Genomic DNA, 24,610 nt, shown 5'->3' on the forward strand with positions numbered 1-24,610 from the left:
GGGGGGGGGAAGGAGGAAATACCACGGCTGAGAGAAGCTTCCCCTCCCCTGGGTCAACAGCAGGCTGAGATGCAGAAGGCTTGTGCTGGATGATGTAGGGAGCGGCGTCTCCGCTGCTGGGCAGGGACGCGCCTCGGCCGCCGGGCGGAGGCGGTTCCGCGCTCGGCGGAAACAAGGAACGGGAAAGGAAGGGAGCGGCGAAAGGAACCGGTATCGGCGGCCACCATTAGTGGCGGCAGGAGCAGCAGCAGCAGCCGCCGCCGCTGAAGGGGTCTGCAGGCGGAGCGGACCCGGGTGCCGCCGCCGGCAGCGAGCGGGAGCGAGCCCGGCGCCTCGCCCCTCTGTTCTGTGGGGCGTCGCCGCTGCCCGCCGGAGCTCCCCCGGAGCCGGGGCGAGGTGAGTGGCGGAGCCGCCTTCGTGTCGCGCTTTTCTGGGGGGCGGCGGTGGCAGAGCCGGCGGGCGGCGTTTCGTGCGCGGCCCCGCGGCCCCCGAGCCACCGCCGGGGCTGGGCGGGAGCACCGGAGCGAAGAGGTGCGGGAAAGGCGCGCATTTACCGGCCCGCGCTTCTGTCCTGCGCCCCTCCACGCCCCGGACACTATCGGGTGTTTTTCTCTTGAGAGGCTCTGGTGACTGTTGGAGGCTTCTTGTATGTGTGTGCCCCCCGGGTTTTCCCCGAATGAGACATGCCTCGGAAGAGGCTGGGAAGTCAGCCGGGGATGCGCGAGGGATGTAGTGTGTGTGGCATCCAGACAATGTCAGCTTGGGTGAGTCTCCACCCTGTGCAGCCGCAGGCAGTCGGGTCCCCGGCGCAGGCATCGCCGAGGCGCGCTGCCACCCGCGGAACAAAACGCGCAAATTCTCGTTCTTGGTGCAAGAAGGAATGATGGTTAAAAATCAAACACCAAACCTGAAACCTGTTCAGCTTTTTAGCCATACGACTTCCTGAAGGCAGACTGGTTTGCGAAGAATCTCCCAAGCAAGCTTGATGCCTGTTGGTTTTCATGAAACTGGGAGAGTGATATATTTTTTTTGCATGGGGAAAATCATTGATGGTGGGAGGGAAAGGAGGAGTGTCTGTATACACGAATGTCACATGACCTTGTAAAATTCATATGGCTATACTTATTTTTCTCCTGTACTAATGCTGGTTGTCTTCAGAAGTCCATGACTTACCTGTTCATTTTGGAAGACTTTATTTCTTTTGGATTCATTATCTTGTGGGGCAGAAAAAAATCACCTGCATGTTTGAACACTCTACATGTTACCATTTTTAGTAGTATATTTTTACTGAGCTATACGTGTTTAGAAGGCAATGAACAGCGGTCTGTGTGGTACAATTTATTTTTACTGGTGGATTACAGGTGCACTCCATTTGGCAAATTTAAGCTATTTCATATGGCTAATATATTTACATTACCATTTATGTGATGGATGAATGTTTTGTGAGACTGTAGAATCACACCTATTCCATTTGGAACGAATTGCCTCTTTTTGTCTGTTCTGCCTAGTGCCCTCCAGACATGGATCCATTTGCTTGTTAAACACCTTAGAGCAGAAGAGTTAATTGATTAATTCTAGACGTTTTTTAAAGCAATATGTCTAGAACAACAAATCTTCAAATTTTATTGTCTTTAATCAGCTTTTCTCTGCTGAGAAGTTTCCTGTTAAAATAGAGAACTGGAAAAATTACTTAATAAATCATAATGAAGAACAGAAGTATAGGTCATAATCTAGGGAATGCTTTCCACGTAAGTTCTGTAAAGATCTAGAAATTCTATATTCTCTAAATATATCTGTTTAATACACTGATATCATTCTTGGGTGGGTGTGGTGTATAGTGGAACACAGAACTGTTTTTCTGCACCTAAGTTGGTATGTGTTTTTTCATATCACTGGGTGATACTCAAATTACTGTACAGAAATCCATGTTACAGAAGCTTTTTGCATTCATACAACAGAAAGGTAAGTGGCACTAAGGAATTTATTTATTTATTGCCCTCGTACAGTTTTCAGATAGATATTTCCTTAAAATGGCTTCATTTTTATACTCAGATGATACGCAGTGAAGCATCCTTCTACCACTGCTTCTCTGACTCAGCATGTGGTGACAGTGAGAAAAGTATTAGTAAGAGATAAACCACAGCTAAGGAAAGCAATACAGTGTACTGGCTGTTAATTTCTTGAAAGAATATAAAAAATAATGTGAAAGAGAGCACTGACATTTTATATAAGTCTGCCTTCCTTGCATAGTATCTTGAGACTACTGCCTTCAGGTTTGAATTTAAAGTAGTTTTTATTTACAGTGGAGTAGTGTATTGACATAAACTGTTTTCAGCTTCCTGTGTGTTGGAGCCTGTTCTTTTTTTAGTAAAGTAATCCTGCATACAGAGAACACCTGTTGGTTTAAAGTACTGTGTGAAACTGCTGCAATGCCCTTTGTAGGTAATGGTTCACTGGGGTTGATTTTAAGAGGTTTTGTTTTTCAAAAGGATGTCTCAGTGTTCTGGCTATCAGAATATATGGGTATTGCCTTGTTTCCCCCAAACCACTGATTTTCTTTAGTGGTTGCTTCTTTATTTGAATTTGATTCTTTGCCTATTCCTTCAGCATTAAGGTTTTCAATAGAATCAGCTGGATTTTCTAGCTAGAAATAGTTAATTCTTTGTGCTTTAAATTGTAGATCTTTATCCTGTGTTGGTCTCATCTTTATTGGTCATACTTGCCTTCCTTCTTCAAATGCTTTTCAGCCACTGGAGGGGGAAATAAAAACCTATCAAACTGGAACAGAGTTAAATCTGAGTGAGTAAGCCAGTTAGTTAAATACTAGGAAGAATAGTACTGAAGATCTCAGCCATTAAGTAATTTATATCACTTTCTTAATAGAAGAATCTAAATCACTTGTGTTACAAATGAAGCCAAATGTTGCAGAACAATCACACTCTGCCTTTTCTGTTATGCTAAACAATAGTTCTATTATGGAATTTTCAAGTAGAACTGAAATAATGTACTTCACAACTTTCCATTAACATCTGTTCATACTGAGGATCCCACTGATTAAATCTAGAACTTGTTACAAACACTTACCAAAGCCAGAAATGTCCAATTTTTGTTTCTGACCCCAACAATAAACCATTTTGTTGTGTTTCTCACTCTTTCTCTGCAATTGCTAGAAGAAAATATGTTGGTTTGCAGCTGAATCAGGCAATGTCAGATAAACAAGCCTTATAAAAGTGCGATCCAGATCTGTTTTATGGCTAAGGGTTAATAATACATTGAAATGACAGAGACTGCTGAGTAGTCAGATTTAACCCTTTTCTGTGTGAAGTGTTAATTTTGTTTCACAAAATGTAAATTATGAAACAAAAGCTGATATATTGAGTAAGTCCTCTTAAGAATTCAGAAAATATCTTTGATAATTTGCAGTCACAGATTTTGAGTGAGTATGCACATGGAATGTTTCCTACCTTTAAGAATGTGTACAAGGTTAGATAATGCCAGTAAAGGAACTTGCACTATAATTGCCCTTTATAGTTCTTCGGATTAGCAAAGGATTTAAGTTTCTCTTGTTAATCTGCAAGTGTTACCATCACTTTAAAAAAATGTCCATTGAAAATGGCATAATAGCTTTTATATGTTAATAGTGAAAATTACTAATAACTACCAAATTAAACAAATTAGTCCCTACAAAAAAGAACTAAAATTCAGTAATGGTAAAAGTTGCTTATAATCCTTCATATAGAAAAATTGGATAAAGACTAAGAAAAGTATCTGCATAATATTTTTTATGCAGCTTGATCCAGATATATTGACTGATATTTTATGACATTTTAATGAATTAAAGTCACTTCTCTATTTTGTTCGAAGTAGGAGTTTTTGTTACTATGTCCAGCTTTAGCGGAAGTGTTTCATGTAAGATGTTGGACTTGTTTAGATTGTTGGACTTGTTTTTTAAAATCCATCTGTTAGTGAAGATCTCTTGAAGTATCTTGGTCTGTAACCTATCAATGCACTTGTATTGTATGGACGAGGATGACATACATGAGAATTTGAAACTGTCCTGATGTTAAATATTAGGAAAATAATTTGTTGCCATCTTATATCATAATGAGTTAGCTGGATTTTAGTGGCCATGGTGGGAGGGAGGCCTGGGGGTGGGGAAGGAATTACAGGGATGATGTAAAAACATTGTAATTTTTACCCATTACTGAATTTCTAGTCTCAAAAATTCATCAAAGTACTTTAAACAAATGTTATCAAAAAGGTGATTGAATCTTCTTATACTCCGCTGTCTTGAGAAGACCGGAGGCAAAGGTGAAAGTTCTTACACAAAAATATTATAGGGAATCTGGTGAGGGAATTACTATCCACAGTAGCAAAACTGTTACATTTACTTAAGTAAATATTACAGTGGTCAAGAATTCAGGTTGCTGGTAAAAATGCAGTGATCTTGCATAGCATAAATGGTAAACTGAATATAGATTGTTCTCATCTTCTGTGAAATTCTGCCTACTGCTGGCACAGGGTCCTTTGCTGCTGCTGTGATTCTCTCATTGTCCTCCCCTTTTCCCAGAGACTTAGCAGTTTGCTGACTTGGTAGGACCTGTGGTATTCCTGGTGTCTTCTTGTCCTGGTTAAAGTAAATTTTAAAAAAGTGGAACTGTTCTGTGCTTACAGTCAAGATGTGCAGTGGGTTACTTCTTGTACTACTTTAATTGTTGCCTTCTCTGCTCTTCTAGTAGGAACAGTTTGCTCCCTGGAGAAAAGCTGCAAGTAGAGCTTGTTGCTTGATACATGGGTAGATTTCATCTTGATGCAAATTCTGTCGTCATGTTCCCACTTTTCTGCCTTAAGAACAGCCATCTGTAGCACTGAAAAAGTAGTTTATTCTGTGTCATCATGGTCTTAATGTTTGAACTTGGTTATAGATACCTGGTAAAATTGCTCCCCCCAAACTAAAACTGTGGTTGAGCTAGTAGTGTCTACTGCTATTGAACAGTTGTGTATCCGTTACTTGTGAAAAATTTTGCTGGTTCTTCGAGGAAGTACTGTAAATTCATAAAGGATTACTCTGTGCAAACTTATACTTCATTTTCTGAGATCCAGTTGGTCATGGTAAAAGGAAAAATGTTTTCAGAAGTGCCCAAAAGACTTAATTTTGAACCTTACTTAAATTGTAGTTGGTGAATTTGCATTATAATTTAGTTGTCATTTAAAGACTGTATTTGTGATTATTTTTAGAAGTACAGATAATGAGTGTTTATCAAGCATTGATGATACAATAGTCCCATGTCAGGTAGTTGAATTGTTGCTCTGATATCAACTTTACAGTTAAATCCTTTCAATATATGTAATTAAATTGCCTGCTAAGTGCAAGAGTAAATGTTGAGTAAGTTATTGCATAATGTGAAAAATACTAACTTTACAAGAATTACTAGAATTCATAATGTGGCTTTTTTTGTGTCTGTGGAATTTTATTTTTCTTGCAATTTAGACATTATGCTATGACAGTTTTGCCCATCTGTATTGTTTCAATCAGTGATTAAAAAAGCCTAGTGCTTTTTTGATGTCTGTGGATTACTTTTAAAGAGTTCCATTGATTATTATGGTAAAGTATTCTGTATAAAATGCTGATTTGATTGGTTTAATCACTGGGGAAGTGTATTGAAACTGTTTGACAGAGTTACAGAGTTTTCTCTCTGTCAAAGGTCCTGTAGATTTGGAGAAGTACTCTTACGTTTAACTGTGAAGTTGCTGAATTGATCCTTGTGGTACACCAGTATTGAAAAGATGTGATGTCGCCACAGGTTTGGAGCTGCTGTAGGAGATAGCATTAACAAAACCAATGTGCAGGTTCTTTGAAAGAAGCTAAGTTCCCCTGTGTTGCTTATATACTTGTTCTGGTCATTAATCTCTGTACAAATGCATTTGCTAAGCCTGGGGTAGCTCCTTTTAGCATCTCTGACAGAGCTGACCCAATCTCAAGAACTGTATGTTTCACTCAGTGGACTTTCTTTTTCTGCCTTGTAGGTCCCTTAAAAAGATGGTATTAGTAACGGCAGAAGAGAAGCAGTGGAGCCTAGAGAACTTTTTCCCCCCTTACACTTTTCTTGACAGGATTATCCTTAGATAGCTTTAGAGATCACTAAACTATTGTGCATTAAAAATATTCATTAAAGAAAACAGAGATGGGTGATATTAAATCCATGTGAATTCTGTGATCCAGTTAGCAGCATAATCCACCAAAATGATGAAGTGTACCAAAATGATAAAACTGAAGAATTGATGTGTTGGAACCTGCTGAAGGAAGAGAAACTACATTCTTCTATCCATCTTCCTAGACCATGATTATATACTGTTTTGCAGAATTCAAGGTTCTTTTACTTCTAGGATATAAAAGCATTTTAAAAAATAAGGACAAACTCCTTTCCAGGTTGCTTTTTGCATCTTACAAGTATGGAAAGGCATCTGTCCAGGCTTTCAGAATTTGTTGTAGGAAATACTTTTCCCCATTATTTTGTAAATAATTTATTTAATTTTCAAATGTAGATGACTAATGTTATCTATACTTATTTAGACAAGCTGCTGTACAAAACTGGAATGGGTTTTAGCTCAGGACTGAAAATAGTAAGTTTTCAGCATGCTTTCAAGCATCTTAGGAACAAAAATGATTTTTGCAGCCTAATGATGATCTTCCAGAGGTGAAATTGGCATGGGAAGCTTATTAGCTTTGCAGAAATACTCTGCTTGCATACTGATTGCCTTAATTTTAATCCCATGGGAATTTTTTCTACTTTTGTCTGAGCTCATTGCTTGTGACTCTTTTATAATTTAGAACAAGAAGTATTGAATTAGTTAAGAAGAGAAGTACTCTAACAAATGTGAAACCATTTCATTATGACTATGACAGCGTTCCCTCAGGTTTTCTCATATTGTTGCCAGAGTACATGAAGGTAAGATCTGAAGTTCTTAAATTGTGTTAACTCTGAGAACTCTGTGTATAAGAGCAAGACACCCTATGTAAAATAAATGCCTACTCTAGATTCCTGCAGAAGCAAGGACAGTGTTCACTGCCCAGGGAGATTTCTCACTGTTCTTCTGTGGAAGGCACAATACTTATGGATTGTGTCTGGACTTAAAGACTCAGTCTTTGGCTATTCCTCAGCAGTTTCTCACTCGTGTATGGTTGTTCTTGATTTCATACTGACTTGACTGGTTCATGCCTGTATAGTGCTGAGGCATCTTGCATAGAATTTTTGATTCTATGCCAGAAGCCAAGCATTCCAAGCTGTCTTTATTTATAGACTCTTAGAATCATTTAGGTTGGAAAAGACCTTTAAGATCGAGTCCAACCATTAACTTAGTACTGCCAAGTCCACCACTAAACCATGCTTGAGTTGATTTTGTATATATAAAGGTCACTGGAGACTAGATGTAAGAAAAGCATGCACAAAATCCCCAAATATGCTGAATACCTACTTATCCTTACATTACTAATTTTGCTTCTTGCTTTGCTCCTTGATAGAAAGATCACTGTGAACTTGTTTCACCACTTAAAATCGAGTTAATCATTGCGAGAATTTGTTTTAATACAGCAGTACAAGTTTGGACTTCCAAGGTGTCAGTAATCAGTCTTCTTCACAGAATGTAGCACAAATGTGGTTTTCTAGTGCATTTAAAAAAAAATTTCCATCATCAAAAATCTCATTAGGTTGTTTGAAGCCTTTAAATAAAAATGCCATACAAATCTCTGTTCTCAAAGGAAGTTGTCACTTAGATCTTTAGTGCATGAATCCAGAGAGCATGACCTTTTACTTGAATGTGTGGGTCTGAGTGGCTTTGACAGAAACATGGGTGGTTGCACACTGTTTCTGGAAAAGTGTTCTGCAAGTTGTGTGTATCAGTGCACATTTCTGGTACTCTGGAGTTTAGTCAACAATAGCTGTGTCTTCTAATAGTACTTCCAGCTCTTAAATGGGGGAATTTTGTTTAGGGATGGAGGAGGGAAGTCACTAGTTTTCAGTCACTAGTAACCTTGCAAAGCAGTAATACTGGCTGAAACTTTACCTGTCTGTGAGCATGTTACACAGGTCAGGAGAACAGTTCTACTGGAGCTGGATAAGAGAAGATCACTTTTTCTTTCACCTCTACTCTGGCGTGTCTATTAATAAGTAACTTAGTGATATGAGCAGTTCTGTGGAGCTGAAAGGCTGTTTGTCAGATTGATGTGAGTGCCACAAATAAATTCCTGCCTAGGGTAGAAGGAAAGAATTATTTTCATGAAGAAATACTCAGTTGTTCTGGATTAGAGACCTCTGAGATACTTTCTAAGCGCAGCGGAAGTGAGAAGTCTCATTTTCAGCATGGAAGGAGGGGGGTCCCATAGAAAAGTGGGAGTGTTTTTTCCTTTCTGGCACTTTGCGGAGTAGAAAATGGAAACAGGGAGATGAGTGAAATTTTCAGAAGGAACCACATATCCACATCACAGTTGTTAAAGTGGAACATATAGTGTCTTTATGAAGAATGCTGTGTTAACTGCTGTCCAGTTGATAGTACAGCATTCGGCTTAACCTTCGGTACTTCCTATCCCAGTTAGTGAAAATCAGAGGTGTTCTAGTTAAAAATAAAAGAGAAAACCCACAAAACCACTGTCCTTATAATTAGCTTGAAAGAAACTTTGTTTTGATACTGTTTATATCTGTTCAGTTTAAATGTGTGCAAAAACTTCAGAAGGTTCTCAAAATGACCAAGTTAAAAAAAAAAACAACCAGACCCTGGGATTAGTTATTACTACTGTATAATGAATCTTAAATTATCTTTTATCAACTGGAATGGAATATTTCTGGAATGACTGGCGTGTATTCTGAAGTTGAAAGTCCAGCACAGAATAAACAAAGCATTCTCAGACTATGAACTTTCAATGTCCGTGGTGTTTCATTTTTAAATTGTGATGACTTGGGTGTCTCTCTTATTGCAAAAGGTGTCAATCTTCATTCTCATGAAGGATCAGGTAGTTAATATATTTACAGGTATCATGTAGGAAGTTAGCTAGTGTGAGGCCTGAAAGCTTAGGGAGTGATTTTATGTGTTTATTACTCTTTTAGATTGTTTAAATGTTAGCTTTGTGTGGCCTTTAGATTGAAAATATATGTAATGTAGGAAAAAAACATTCACTTGATGCAAATTATTTTGATTTAATGTCTTGCTATCCTTGTCATGGGAAGAGTTTAAATTGAGCCTGTTGTTGCTTGCTTTATGGCCTAAAGACTGATCTGAGTGCACTACATAAGGCAAGTTACAATATTACCTTTCACTTTTTAAATTATTCTTCATTATTTAGTACTTCTGATTATTAATGTTTTCCAGTGATTCTTGTGAAGTGTATATACTTTCTAACTTTGAAGATGGCAACGCAAATTTTGTCCTGTATAATGTGACCAGGGGCCAACGTCATGTCTTTTTACACTTTAGTGTGAAAGATGCATTAACCAGTAATAAAATAGGACTGTATTTGCAAAACAGGAGAATGTGCTTTAAAGCAATGTCTTCCTAAAACTTTATCTAATGTCTTTATTTTGTGTAGGGTAATGTAACCCCTTCGGAGCTTGAATTCCACCTTCATTATTTTTCTAACCCTGAAAGTACATGGTCTTCCTTTAGTTCAGAATGTATGTCGCCTGAAACTAGGAGACAAGTTTGTTTTTTTGGAGGGGAGGGGGTTTGGGTTTTTTTTTTCTGTAATTTTCCTCATTATTAACTTTCTGAGATAAGATTAATCTGGCATGCTCCTTAATACAACTCTTGACAGGCTGTGAGCATTTGAGAACATTTCTGTACACATGATCTGATAAAAAATGATAAAATGTTAGAAGATATTGATGTGTCTTGTGTAGTACTTTGTTCTAGTTAAAGCTGCCTAAATATATATTTTTTTCTATTATAGAGTAAGCTGAAAAGCAGGATAAAAGATCAGTTGTTCTCTTATGAAAGTGTAAAAATTGCAGCTGGCCTTATGTTGTCTGCATTCTTTTTGCCTTACAGTGTGGGTTTAAATATTTGAGTTTACAACTGCGCATGCCTTCACTATATTACAAAGTGCCTGTAAGAGTTGAGAAGGCATAGCCTACTGATAGATTCAGCAGCTGCTGCTTCATTCCTAAAATGACTTCTGCTGGATTACAATGAACTGTAGGTATTTCAGCATGATTCAGGCAGTATTATTGACAACAATATTGAACAAACGTATATTCAAAATTAGGACTTTTCTTATTTTTGCAGTATGACTAAATATTTAGTGTCTGGATACTGTGCATCATAAATCGTTGCCTTTTATTATGTCTGTTTATTCCAAGACACTCATAGTGAAGTATCAAACTTTTTGGAGTATAATAATAGCCATTGTTTGAAATGGCTATGTGGTTTGAAATGTGTGGTAAGTAGAATATGAAGTTGTTCCGGTTTTTTTAGTAGATCATTAACTATTTAAAATATAATATTATTAGTTCACTTTTTGGAAAGAAAACTTAAAATTTAGCCTGACATAACTCATTGTGGAGAGATGTAATACTGTGATGGAGTCGTCTATTAAACTGAAGCGCACAACTCCGTGAGGTAATTGAAGGTCCAGTAAAAGACACTCTTTGTTTACTTAATATTTCTGACATAACTTCTGAAGTTCTGTCTACATCTGTAATGTGATGGGTAGCATTTCCCTGGGGAGGGTAGCAGCAGTCTGATTCTGTGTGCATCAAGAACTGTGTGTGTAGCTATGTGGAACTAGTTTGGATGTATGGTTTGAGACTTGTATTTCAACAGTAGCAAACAGTGATGATCTTTCTGTCATTAGTTGTGCATGCAGAAGCCTGGTATTTAATGGCATATATATAGATAACTAGGTAGTTTTCATATTTTTATTGCCACTGTACTGCAAATATATTTTATAGATTGTATTTAGAAACTATGTTTGTAACAAACTCTGATCTATTACTTTTCAAAGATGATCAAAATAAGCACTGAAATATAATCCATGACTCCACATTCTGTAGAAAATTGATTTGCGTCCTCTCTGTATTGCTGAGCTTTTATAGTGTCTTGAGGAATAGGACATTATTTTAAAAGAGGAAGTTAGGTGTGCCACAGAGGAAGCATTATATTATGGATTAAATGCTGTCCTTGTCATCTTGGAAACACGCTTTTTCTGCTCTCTTGTTGCATTCATCTTTTTTTTTCTTCATACAGTCTTCCAGTTCTTTAGTTGCGATGAGTAGTTCTGAAAATTGTCTCTGTAGCTCTCTTAGCCTCTTTTTGGGAATTGATTTGGAATGTTTCCTTCTGAAATGTTTCTTGATTTGAAACTGGGTAGGCAGAAAAATACTTTGTTCTGTGCTCAGTTCCTTCCTGCACTTGAATTTATGTTGTATGCATGCTCTTAGATATTGTTGGCTATAACTGTCCCACAGGAGATATTCTGTCCACTGAGAATTGGGTAGGATATTATTCTTGGTATTGCCCATCTCAAAATGCACATGGTGGGAGATTGAATAGTATTTATGAGCTATGTTAGTCCTGTGCTTTGTGCATATTCTCCTCAGCTGGGATGAGTGAGTTCTTAGATGATGAAGAGGAGTTGAAAAAGGGGCTGAGAAGTTGCTTTCTGTGACTTGATTGAATTTTTTTAAATAGAGTTTTTTACCTCTTAGGAATAATAGAGCTGAAAGAGGTGCTGTTAGAACTTATCACAAAGGCTGTGAATGATTCCACATATGTATAGCTCTTTTACTTGTTTTCCTCTGAGAGAAGGTTGTGACATCAGATGAGAAGTTGAGACCAAGAACAAACAAGGTCTTGGGATGCATCCCGTTTGTTTTTTTTACAGGTGTTGCTTCTTGAATGATGTTGTGGTGCGCACTCTGGCTTGTGGTCGAGCTTTTTCATTTCCAGAGCTTGTAAGTGGTTGCACTGAGTGGAAAGCACTGCCATTGAAACAGTGCTGGCAATCAGGCATGGATTCCTGGTAGTCATTCTCAGTGGTGTTGCCTTGGGATCACAGCCAGGCAGTTCCCTGAATAGGCGTGAAGGTCCACTGGCAGCTCTGACAGAGCAAATGCTACTTACAGCATACTAGCACCTCACTGGTGACTCATTCGCTGCTGATTGTTCTAGCTACTGCCCATTAAATAATGACTTTTGGCTGGTTGCTTGACTGAAATTGCCATGTGCATACTTGTTCATGGCCAGGCTTTCAAAAAGTGGTTATTGCACTAACTTTTCACCGGTCACAGTTATGTCAGGCTTTTGCTATACTGCTGTGTAATCATATAGTATCAGAATGTGAGGTTAAGATTCTAAAATTCTGTTGAACAATAAAATGACAGCAAAACAACATGATCTCTACCTTTGTCTTTCTCTAAGTTTAGTGAAAGAATTGGTTTTAAGACTTCCTTCAATATTATGGGGAAATTGCCCAGCTAATTGCTTCCTTGCTTCCTTATCTTTTCTATTTCTATGTATCATCCTTCAAAGTGTCTTGCAAGATTTCTGTCAAATGCAAAAGAGCATTTTCAGTTGAGGGTCAAATCCAGCTGTATGAAAACAGAAGTTGTTTCAGCTTCACCAGCACAATAAGATCTACCTTCTGTATAAATAGTTTAGTAAGAAAAAAGCCCAAACCAACCCTAAAATCTAACTGTGTCTTAAAGACTTTAGGGGAACTTAAGTATTTGAGGAGTCTAGTAATGGAATATGTTGGTAATACTGTGTGGCTCTTTACTAGTGCTGTTTATGGGCAAGTGTACAAAAGTATATTGGTGTAAATAAAAAGGGTTTTTATTTTCTGACTTTTTGAACTTTTTAATACATTTGTAGCCAGAAAATTATAGCAGTGAGTACTAGGAATGCATTCTTGGTCCATGCTGTGGACCAAGCAGCAGTGTTTAGCATTGCAACAACAGCAGTGTGTGGAAATAATTCCCAGCTTTCTTCCACTGATTTTTGGGGATGTTTTTCTTTTTCCTAAAGAAAGTGGACGTATCTTGTTTGCTTTTCTTTACTTGCAAAGGGGTGGAGAATCTCACAGTTGGGGGTATTTATGGTGTTTGTTTGTGGTCTCTTGGCTTAAGACAAAGCTGTTGAGGTCCTCCTTCCAGTCTTTGACTTGTAAAATTATTATTTAAATGGAATCTGCTGTCTTTTGTATGTGTGTGACATCCAGTCCCAGGTACACTAACCTTTCTTGACTTCTTAACACTCTTTCTTCTTTCTGCTATCACTTCCTCTGGCAAAAAAACCCACCATACTTGCTTAAGATAAATCAGGAGATTTATATAGAGAAACCTGGACTTTCTGGCTTTGCATATGCAAGTTACTTGGATTGTCCACTGTGCCCTACAGATAGGTTAAAATTAAACTTTCTTGTATGCAGGGAAAGAGAGATCTTCCTGCTTCATTCACTACTTGATTATGAGAGGGAAGTAATGTTGCATTTATACTTATGTGGGAGCTTTGCATCAAGAAATATCCAGTACCATAATGAGGAGATGAGAATTAGTCACCGTTTAAACTGTTTTATTAGTATATTTCACCCTATGTTTATATGACATGACCTGTGAACTGAACTTCTGGATGTTTTCTGTATTATTCATAACATTGTTAACTATTTTTTGTTTGGTTGTTTCTTTATTTGTACCCTGAGGTTATTTTGGATATAGCATCTGAAATATTTTGCATAGCACTGTCAAAAAGCATAGGGTTTTTTCCTAAGAAGAACACACCTTTTCCTTTGTACTTTATTAAATGTTTGGGTTGTCCTTGATCTGATTTTAAGTCTGTTTTTTGTCCCACCCCAGCCTGCAAAATCAATTTGGCAATTAACTTCTTGGTCTTCCATTCGATACAAATTTATATAGAGGCTACAAGCACTCTGATTTTTTTTAGCCTACATATGTAACTCGGTGTGGATGTTTTTATGTTGTTAGAAAATGGCTCATGAGCATCTCACCTGTTTAAAAAATTGTTGCTTTGACTTATGTTTAATCTTTTCAGCCACTGAGTCACAAATAACATAATTCTGTCTCTTGTTTCCTTATACACCTATGTGCTATGAAAAATCACATGTCTTGTCTGTTTCTGGATCTTATGGTCATCTATTACTTTATATTAAAGGCCCAAACATAACCTCCCTCCTTTAGAAACAGCCAGCTTGTCTTTTATCAGGCTGTGGTATGAAAAAATCTTTTCTCATTAAAGATTTACATCTGAAGTCTAATGTGGCACGATTCCTGTCATGTTACTAGAAGTCTTCCTGAAAAGCATTGATGAAAGTGCTCTTGGATGTTAGACTTAGAATCAGAAAGCAGTGATCATGTTTTACTGAAGTTAGACTACTCGTTTTAAAATAAGATTTCATTGTTTGTTGACTTTACTGATGTGTCATACCAGTTGAAGAGCTGTTCTACCTTGCCCTAATTTTTCCAGCTTTTTAAAAAGACCCTTGATTGTTTTTACAGTTGGAAACCAAAAGGTTTTGTTAGTTTTAATTCTGTTTCTACTACCGAATAAAAGGACAGGGGAGATTAATGTTATGACATATATGGCAAAAGAGTTTCATTTCTGGTGTCTGGTTTTCTACCCATCCCTCTTGCATGTTCTAGAGTTAGTAAGGGAACACTTGCTGTGATGTAAATGAATGTACTTTAATATGCCTCTTGGGGAGGAAAAGGAGGAAGAAAGTGATGATTTAATAGGAAGAGCTGTAACACCTCATTTCTGTGATGGTGTACCATCTCCAGTCCTGAAGGGTGAAGATGGATGAAGGCTCTCACCTATATTTTCAGGTGTTCCCCTCCTGGATGGAAACAGATGTGTGGCACTGTCAAATGCAACATTCAACATTCCTTTGCAGACTGGACCTGGATCCTGGTATAACATGGTCATAAATAAATATACACAAGGAATTCAGCTATATGTTTTAGTAGTTATATGCTACTTTTACTGAATAGATGTGTTAGGTTGAAGGGAGAATGTGCAGAAAGCCCCCTGTGAAATGAAATTTATAACTGAAAAAAATATTTTTAAATTTCTTTTTTGGCTTTTAAACCTGTTCTGATTTGTTACAAGCTGGCCCTTCAGAGTATGCTGGGCTGTAGCTGCTATCAGCTATAATTCCTTTGGAAAGGTAATAGGAAGAAGGTGCCAGCAAGCCTTAGACCTCAATGGACATTTAAAGGTCTGAAGGAAGATAGAAAAATTATAAAAGCCATGAAATAACTCTACTTTTTTATGCTTCACCTTTCATGGTGCTGCTGCTGCTTTGATTTGACTCAGTGTGAGACAGATCTAAGATTCAAGCGTAAAAACCTTTCTACAAAAAATGAAACTATAAAAATCTTCCAGCCACTTCACACTGTATGTTAGCAATCCTAGGAAATGGGTCTGTAGTCTAATGGAATGTTTAACAGACTCCTGCATCTGCATAAAGTTTTTCATAGTGCGGTAGACAAACACAACTAGGAAATTATTTTCAATTTAAATATTGAGGTGATACTGAATTAAGCCATTGCTACATGGCTTTTAAACTGATCACTGTCACCTACATTTTATATAGCTACTCCTGCTGCTTTTTGCCTCATTTTGGCTACAGAAAATTAATGCCAGATCAGTTCTTTCTTGCCAACCCTTGTCCTTATGAAGATGTGAACATGGTCCAAATAATTAGCATTTCTAGTGTCACAAATTACATTCCTTATCCAGTGTGGTCAACTCAGCTGCTTTAGCTGTAAAAATAGTCATTGTGGTACACATTCCACTTTCAGTGTTGTATTCTGTAGTTTATTCATCTGGCTCAGTCCTTGGAGAGGTCTTTATACCAAAGAAGATATGTTCCAGGAAACAAAAATAATTGTTCTTTTGGGACGTTCGGAAAAAAACTTTACTCAGAGGCTTGCCAATTTCTTACACAGCTGCTAAGATGATATAATGTTTTTTTTGTTTCACTAAGATTGTAAATATGAACTTCCTTCCTCCTGCATTTATAATTATTCTAGCTCTATGCAGAATTTGTGATAAATCTCTTCCAAATTTCTGTTGAGGGAGAATATCTATGAAATGCTTACAGACTTCAACATGCAGTTTATATTTGCTTATGAAATGGGTGACCTAATTTTCTGTGAGCTAGATATAACCTCCTCCCATAGTCCTGCCAAAAGAAGGTATATCTAGAATAAGACTTTGCCCTGGTTTTACATAGCAGAAAACTCTTCAGCTGTGAGAATTCATGACCGGAATACCCTTTATCCTTAACTATGGTTAAGTTTCAGATTTGGTCAGACTTCAAAAATAGGCTCAGAATGGACCGTAGGTTCCGTTTTGTTTGTATATGTCCGGTATTCCTGCATTTGTTGTGAGCCATGTTTCCTGCTGCTTTCCAAATTCACTGAAGGAAATGACAGCACTGGCGATCAGCCTTGTGGACATGGACTTAAGTATTTTGGAAGGGAACTGAGCCTGGCTGCAGCAGTGATGTAAACTGAGGTTGTATTTGCCTTAGGAAGGGGCATGGCTCTTGGCACATGATGCAAACACAGTATGCAATATGATATTAAGCTTATTTTTAGCCCTGGTTTTCTAACTCAATTTTAATGCTTGAAATTGTATCTAATTGTTTTCATATGAAGATATGAATTTTTATGTTCTATAGAAAAAACTGAAATACTGTGTGTTAGTAATAACACCTCTACAAAAGTTTTGAGTTTTTTAAACAGTCTTATAGTATCAGTGTCTGTAAAAGGTATTATATTTTGTTGATTTTTGTTGTCTAAGCAATATCTTGGTAATATCATTACATTTCTATCAGGGAAAGATTAATAAAAGGGCTAGTTAAGAAGTCATCTATTTGGACTTCCTGCAAACTCCATTTTTCCATTGAGTTCAGGAAAGATTCAGCCTTGATGGCATCTGATACTAAGATGCAATGGCAAAAAAAGCAGGAACATTTCTTTCTTGACAAATTGTTCCTTACTTGAAATTTTCTGAAATTTGTGTTGGACTCTGAATTGTATAACAGAATAATAATAAATACTGTTATATTTATTATAATTATGGATGTATATAATAAATAGGTTTTGTAATGCTTTTAGAGCCAGATGCTTTCAACAGCAACAAGTTGTTTGTGCAGAGTATCACGAGGAACTCTAGCCATAGCCTAGAGTACAGTTGGCTGGTATTTTTGTTTGATTACTGAGCTCTGTATGCCTCTTGAAACCAAAAATTTCTAAGATACCATTTGCATTAGGAAAACCTTAAGAGTGTCCTGGAGAAAAAGGACAATGGAAAGTAGTCATTCTTCCTTATCCAGAAAGCAAAATATAAGGATCCTTCTTCATCTTTCTGTAAGAGAAAAATAATTGCAAATGTTGAAAAACAAAAATTGGTGTAGTTGCAATTAGAGTGCTATTTAAAAACTTAGAGTGAAGGTATTACAGATGTACAGCAGAGTAGCAGTGTTCTTGTGAGTACTTTTTACACCAAGTGTAGCAGAAGATATTTTAAAAGTGCCATTCCAAAGGAGTTTTGCAGTCTTGCCTCTTGCAATATGGTGAAAAGATTAAAAATTTTTGCTTTGCCTGAGTTACTCCAGATTTGGTTTGGCACTTTTACTTTCTGGGTGTTATACAGAATTTTGTGAGTCCTTACTATTCCTTGCCTGGAATTATGAGTGATCCCAGTATTCTTTTGAAAGAATTTGAATTTAGCTCTTTTTGAAAATATTACAGTAGATCATTAATCTTTCATGCTCTCTCTGCTGCTTCCCCACTTCCCCCCCAAACTAGATGGAGTTTCACTGGCATGTAAGGGTTTCAAAAGCACATGGTGTAGTCTGGAGGGCTGTGAAGTGTAGGAGGAAGGCTGCTTTGTTGCTTCTGCCTGGAGCTGGTCACCCCATTTCTCATTGCTTATTGCACTCAGAGGCACTCAGCTGGGGGCTGGTGGTGCCAGCTGATTGTGAGTACTCATCTGAATGAAGCCACATACAAACATTAAAACAAATGTGAGCTCGAGTATTATGACATAATCATTTTTGCATGAAGGCTGAAGCATATTTCTTACGCTGCCAGGAGAAGCAGCCTCTATTGGCTAGTTAATGTCTATGGTTCAGCCTACAAGAAATTGAAATGGCTTTAACTTCATGCACTTAATATTAAACTGCACAGTTGTAGCTGCATCCAAAGGAGATATTCATAGAATCACAGTTTATCTCAAGTTGGAAGGGACCCAGTAAGGATCATTGAGTCCAACTCCCCATTCCTCACAAGACTACCTAAACTAAAACCATATGACATGACGTAAGAGCATCATCCACATGCTCCTTGAACTCTGTCAGGCTTGGTGCTGTGACCATGCCCCTGGGGAGCCTGTTCTGGTGCCCAGCCACCCTCTCAGTGAAGAACCCTTTCCTCATGTTCAGTCTGAACTTCCCCTGGTGCAGCTTCATGCCACTTTATACCTTCTCATGTGGCAAAGGAATGTTTACATCAAAGGGAAGGATGTCTTGTTTGTTCCTGATAACTTGGGAAAACAATGCTACAAATACAGGCCTGTTAAACTGTAAGCTCCTTCCAGTTGTACTATTTAGTGGAGTTTGTGTTGCAGCAGCTATTCAATTGTATCTTTATGTCATCAGTGCTGTGATGCTTTTTAACAGAGCTGTGCCTTTTCTTATGCACAAATGTTCAAATGTTAGAAATACCTAGTGACTACTCTAGTGATTAGCTTACATTGAAAAGACTTTTATTATATAAATAATATATTTTTTGAAATTACGTGTATCTATAGAGACAGTTTCAAGCAGACATGTTGCCTTTGGGTTGATTCTGAGACAATTCCACAGATACATGCAAGGTTCTGTGCTTGTGGAATAAATTTTTGGTTTGCAGGAATGTCTGACCTGTGCATGTAAGCATTAAATGAAGAAGTGCAACAGGTAAGATGTTGTGTGTGTTTAGCCACTGATTTGAAAGCTAATGGCACAGGCATGCTAAGTTTTCATGTCTTGTGCTCAGTGCTACAGAATTTAAACTGGAAGTTTTCTGAATTCAGAATTATAGATGTATTTATGGGTGGTAATGCTTTGTGATTTTTTTTTTCTTGTTCCTACTTCTGTTTAAATGTAGTCTTCTCTAAGGATTAACTGGATATATGAAAAGTACTTAAACATTAAGTGCTTGTAATAAAAAGTACAAGCTTTAAGCATGTCTGTAGAGAAAATAATTAATTAAGACTTGTCATTTTACTCATTTGGTAAAACACTTATTTGAACATAAATGCAAATTCAGCAAAATTATAGTGTGTTTTCAGTATCATACATACGTGATTGCATATTCTCTAGAGCAGGTAGTATTTGAAAATTTCTCCGTACTAATGGCAAAGGTAGACTTTTCTGTTTATTATGAGCTTAAGAACATAAAAACAATTGCTTGAATCTTACAGTACACTCTGAGCTAGAAGTGGAGTTACAGGTTACAGATGAGCCTGTTACAGGTGAACTTGCTGCTTCCAAAAAGGGGAAGTCAGACTTTTTTCTTTCCCTGTCCCATCTCCCGGCTGTCTGGTATGAACCCAAAAGAATGTGTTGCTATAATATTTGTCCAGTTACAGGGCAATCTGTTGCTGCTTGCAACCTCAGAAAAGACTCTTTTGATGTTTGGAATGTTGAGTGGGTTTTCTGATGGTTTAGAAGGTTCAACAGGCTCAGTGATGTTCTGGAGCAACATGCTAATGGATGGAGAGGATGTTTCTTCCTTTTCACAACAGCAACTGAGGTGTTACCCTAGCTCAAGATTTAATGTGTAAGTTGTTGTTTTGAACTGGAGGAGTGGGAGCTTAAAAAAAAAATAAGAAGACATCAGGAAAGTTTGAAGAGACATTTTCCCAAAAACTCCTTTGAAAACTACTATAGAAAGTTTACCCTAGAACAGACAGAAAGATAATTTCAAAATTTTATTGCTTCCGAGTTGGTTGTCAGTGTTTTCTAAATGCAAAGAAAACCTCCATCCAAAATGTGTTGTTGTTTGGTTGTTGGTGTTTTTTGGTTTTTTTTTTTTAATATTCTGCAGCACTTAAATGCTGATAACAGTAAGAAATTGGCTGAATTTCACAGATGCATTGCTAAAAAGTGTGTGTAGATTTACTCAGCTGATAATAGTTGTGGGCGTTTTTGATTAATAAATACACTGATCCTGCAGAGCAATTCTGGTTGGAGGTGGGCTGCCCCTTTGCCATTGTCGTATTTCTGAGAATAGGGCAAATGCAAGGATTTGCTGCTGGAAGTGCTATTGTAACATTTTGGTGCTCGGCTTCTGCATCTGAGCAGATGGTATATTTATCCAAGGGGAGGACAGGAAGGAAGAAGGAGGAAGAATGTGTTGCAGCCCCTCCTTTCCTATGTGATTTGAACTCTTGGGTATGCACAGCCCAGTGTGTGTTTCCAGGTGGATTTGTTTCTAGAGTGGCAAGCACAAATCATCTGCTACGTTTGGCATGTCACAGAGCCTGCTCCCAGCTTTGCTTTTCATGGGAATCTTGAATGTGGGCTCCCTTACCTATGTTGAGAAATAGAGAAGTTGTGTTCACCTGTGGCTTCTCAGTGAGTTGCGTGTTCCAAATCCAGCGTGATGTAGGAGAGCCTCTCTGGCTGCCAGGGTGGCAGTCAAAGAGTAGCAGCTTTCAAAAGAAATAAGAAAGAAAAAGAAAACCTGCTTTTTGCTGCTGAGCATTCTGTGGAAGGGTGTTGTGCGCTAAAGCCTGTGGGCTGTCCTGCAGGGTACTGTTCTTAACTGCTTGGAAGCTGCCGGACCCTTGAGGTTCACAGTTCAGCAGTGAGAGGAGGGTATCGTCCCCAGACTGAAGACTGTTATGAAGTATCTCATTCCTTTCCCTCCGAATTTTGTTTCTCTCAGCATAGAAATGAGAGTAGCATTTGTCAATCAGTGTGTCCCTTGCTTAGAAGCCCTGACGTTGAAAATAGTTCATTCATTTTTATTGTACTTAAGAAAAGAAAGTTGCATATAAGACAAGTTTACATGTTACTTTAAGATGGCTTTGTATCAATCTGATCTAAGAAATGTTACTTTTAAAAACATTTTTTGTAAACTTTAGGATTATTTTAGTCAGCCTATGCTGTTCTTTTTGATTTTCATCTAAATCTGCCCTACCTTTACCACAGCATCAGATTTGGGTAGGAGATACGAGTCATTTAATACTAAGTGACAGAATTTCCAAGCACGTTTGTAAACAAAACAAAGTGAAACATAATGCACAGCATATATGTATCTGTGTGTATAATAGATGCTCTGCACCACCTGCTTATGATAATCCTTCACTGAATTAAAAATGTCATTAGTTGAACTGTCTGAGGAAAGATCATTTTTTGGGAAGAAAATTTGAAACTTAAGATTTTAAGTGGCAGTATAGAGTCTGCTGATTTACTCTACTATTTCCTCCTTCTCCCTCCTGCCCCCCCATTCCAGTAGCAGAACACTGCCTTTAGTTTCCACATGCAAGAAAAGCTTTATTCACAAAGCTACCAAGTGTGGTGGCAGCAGACTTTACAGTAGTTGTTTATGTGACTCAGTTGCTGAGCTGCTTAGACAAGATCTCTGCAGCTTAAGATCTGGACAGCATTTCTTAGGAATGCTGGCCTAATCCCATGAGTTTAAATACTTCTGTTTAAAGTCCTCCTTTAACAAAACCCAGCTGTCAGCCCCATCTTCTATGATTCTTTTACTGTACAGAAATTGCACGTTTGCTTCCTCAGTGGCATAACTTACACTGTATTTCTTTCCTTTTTGCTATGGAAGGGAATTTCCTTACTTTTTCAGGAACGTGAGCTTTAAAACATTGATTCTGTGTTAAATATTTACATTTTGTCTTAATCTTGAAGCAATTAAATTCTAGATAAAGTCTTCTGGTATGCATCTGTTGGTGTTAACTGGCTTTTAGACTTCTCTAACCTTTGATACAGCAATACTTTTTTATGTTAAGGCTGCTTTCTTGCTCTAAATGTTTGGGTTTTTTTTCCAGGGACTGGTACCTAGTAGTAGTGTTTATCACCAGAAAGTGAGGGAGGCCTCACTTTCTGGTGCCAAGATTTATTTAGAAACTGAAGTAATACAGCTTTTCAGTATGAACATATATCTTCAGATAATATCTCATGTATAAAAAATTAATTAAAAAAAATAAATAGTTTCAGAAGGCTTATAAGCTAGAGATTAAGGTGAGTGCTCAGTAGGCAATCTTCAGGTTCCTTTTGGAAGTTTGTGACAAATTTCATAGCTCTGTACCTCCAATTGCTGATACTAGTTTGAGCTATTATGTGGACTTCTTGTTTTAAGATCATTAAACCACCCTTGAGAGAAAGGATGTTGAATTAACAGTAGAAGAAAAAATCCCAAGAGAAGAAAGTATTAAAAAGAAAAAATGCCAGGAGAACTACTGTCAGTTTTCTCTAGGGTTTTTGTTTGGTTTAATTTTTGGGAGGTGGGGTGTTGTTTATTTTGTTTTCTTTTGCTGGGGTTGTTTTGTTGAAAAGGGGTCAGAAGCTTTGGAGAGAGTTCTTCAGTGACATTCTATCTACTAAAATGACAAATAAGAATTAAGTTGTATTTTCAGCTTTTATCAGTGATGAGCATGAATTTCTAAATCTACTCAAGACTTTCTTCTCTTCAGGAATTTTTACAGGCATTACTAGAGAAAAGTGGTGGTGGCATCCAGCTTTGGCATCTTGTTCAACCAGATGCCTCTCAAAAATTGACTTCACTTCTGGAGTAGCTTCTCTTACTTTTTGAGGAGAAAAACAGAAGAAGAGTTAAGCAAATGTTGGACTTCCTTCAGGTGATTGTTTTTTTCCTCTCACCTGGTGGAATTCTCAAAATACAACTTGGATTCTTACAATTTCACTAAGGAAAACAGTGAACTTTATGCAGCAGGACCATTGGCTTTCTGTCTTATTATTGCATGTGAGGCTTATGGGTATATGAAATGTTGCCTAATCGCCTGCAAGACCCATGGGAAGATGCTGATAAAATACTCTTGAAGCAGTGACTATCCTGCAGTTTTGATGTTCACAAACATTTTTCCACCTATATCCATATCATTAAGAACTTGTTCTATAGCTTGTCCTTTTCATGCCACATAGTTGCTGCCAAATTTCATTGTGAGGCAGGGACCCCTTCAGCCTAAGTGCCTCACATCACTACCTAGTGAGCAGTGCTGATTTACTGCCAAATGATCCCCTCCCCTTTCCTTGCATAGAAAACTGCCCTGTTCCTGCTGACTTCCAGCCTTTCCTTCCAGTGTTGACTGCTGGGACTCATCTCTGTGCAGAGCTCCGCATCACTCTTCTAGATACACAAGGCTCTACCAAGCCCTTCTCTCTCAGCTCTGCTCCCTTCCAAGCCTCCCATAAGACACGGCTCTTGCATGGAAAAACCTCTCCTTACATAGTAATTCCATTTCACTTGGTAACTTCATGGTGCACAGTATGTACTTCCTCTTCCCCCCCCCACCCCCATCTACCTCTCACACATTAATAAACACATGTCCTTCTGTGTAGAGTTGGGTGATGCAAAAGAGTGATGGGGATAGAGAGGGATTTTATGTCTCTTCTTACAGTTTGCTATAAAGTTGGAGGATGAAAGTTGATTGCTAATTGTGGTACTTAAATCTGTTCTTACTAGTGTCTTAAAATATAAAATTAGTTGTGCAGGGGTAGCCTGTTTAGATGTGTTTATTTTTGATTTAAGACAGTGTTCTTCTGCTCAGTTTGTTAGAGGTGGGTTTAAAGTAAATCATGTCTTCTTTTTATTCAATCTATTAAATTTAGATGCCTTCTAATTTGAAGATACTAAAGACAAAAAAAATGAATTATTTTCATTCTTAAAGAAATGTTTTAGCCAAAAGATTATTTCCCTATTCATCCTCTAAATATTTTTCTAAGTGGTGTCTCTTAACGTCATTTTGTTTTGTCATGGCTAGCTGTAAACAACAAAATGTGTTGACTCATAAATGCTAAGAATTAAACATCTATGTTCTTTAGATATACCAAACACTCTTTTATGGGTTCTCTGAAAAATATGCAATTGTGGTTTTGATTTTATTTTCACCTTTTTCCTGGAGATGGTAGTTCCAGCTATAGTGAAATGCACCTCTTCACAATGTAATCTTAGTTCTTACCAGGACGCCTAAGTTGCCTTCCAGCATGTTCCAGCTGAGGTTAGTATAAAAAATATATACCCTGACATAAAAGCAACCTGTGAAGAATGCTGTTTATTTATCATAGCTGAAGCATTATTCATCTGTTTTTTGAGCCATTGTTCGTAGACTGTCACTAGGTCCTTGTGGAAAGGAATTTGGCAACTACATCTGAGTCTGGATAGTACCCACATCGTACAGATTGCCAGTGTCTGCTGTGGTATCTTAAGTGAACATTGGCATAGTGCTTATTTTTAACCTTTGAGAGGGTCCCTTGAACAAAAATTAGTTTTTAACTGTACTGAAGTATAGGTAGAGTAGCTCAGTCTTGAGCTACTGGAGTCTCAGTCAGAGGCATTACTCTCATTTG

General features: G+C 37.8%; 1 protein-coding gene across 1 annotated transcript in view; it reads left to right on the forward strand.

Moving 5' to 3' along the window:
- The first annotated feature begins 99 nt into the window (after positions 1–99).
- Positions 100–24,610, forward strand: part of RAPH1 (Ras association (RalGDS/AF-6) and pleckstrin homology domains 1) — an 86,920-nt gene continuing 62,409 nt past the window's right edge. Inside the window, exon 1 of the mRNA XM_015633991.1 lies at positions 100–396. The gene's annotated coding sequence lies outside the window, so the exon portion shown is untranslated. The remainder of the gene's footprint in view (positions 397–24,610) is intronic.

The sequence above is a fragment of the Parus major genome, chromosome 7 (genome assembly GCF_001522545.3).
Source record: "Parus major isolate Abel chromosome 7, Parus_major1.1, whole genome shotgun sequence".
Taxonomy (NCBI): Eukaryota; Metazoa; Chordata; class Aves; order Passeriformes; family Paridae; genus Parus; species Parus major.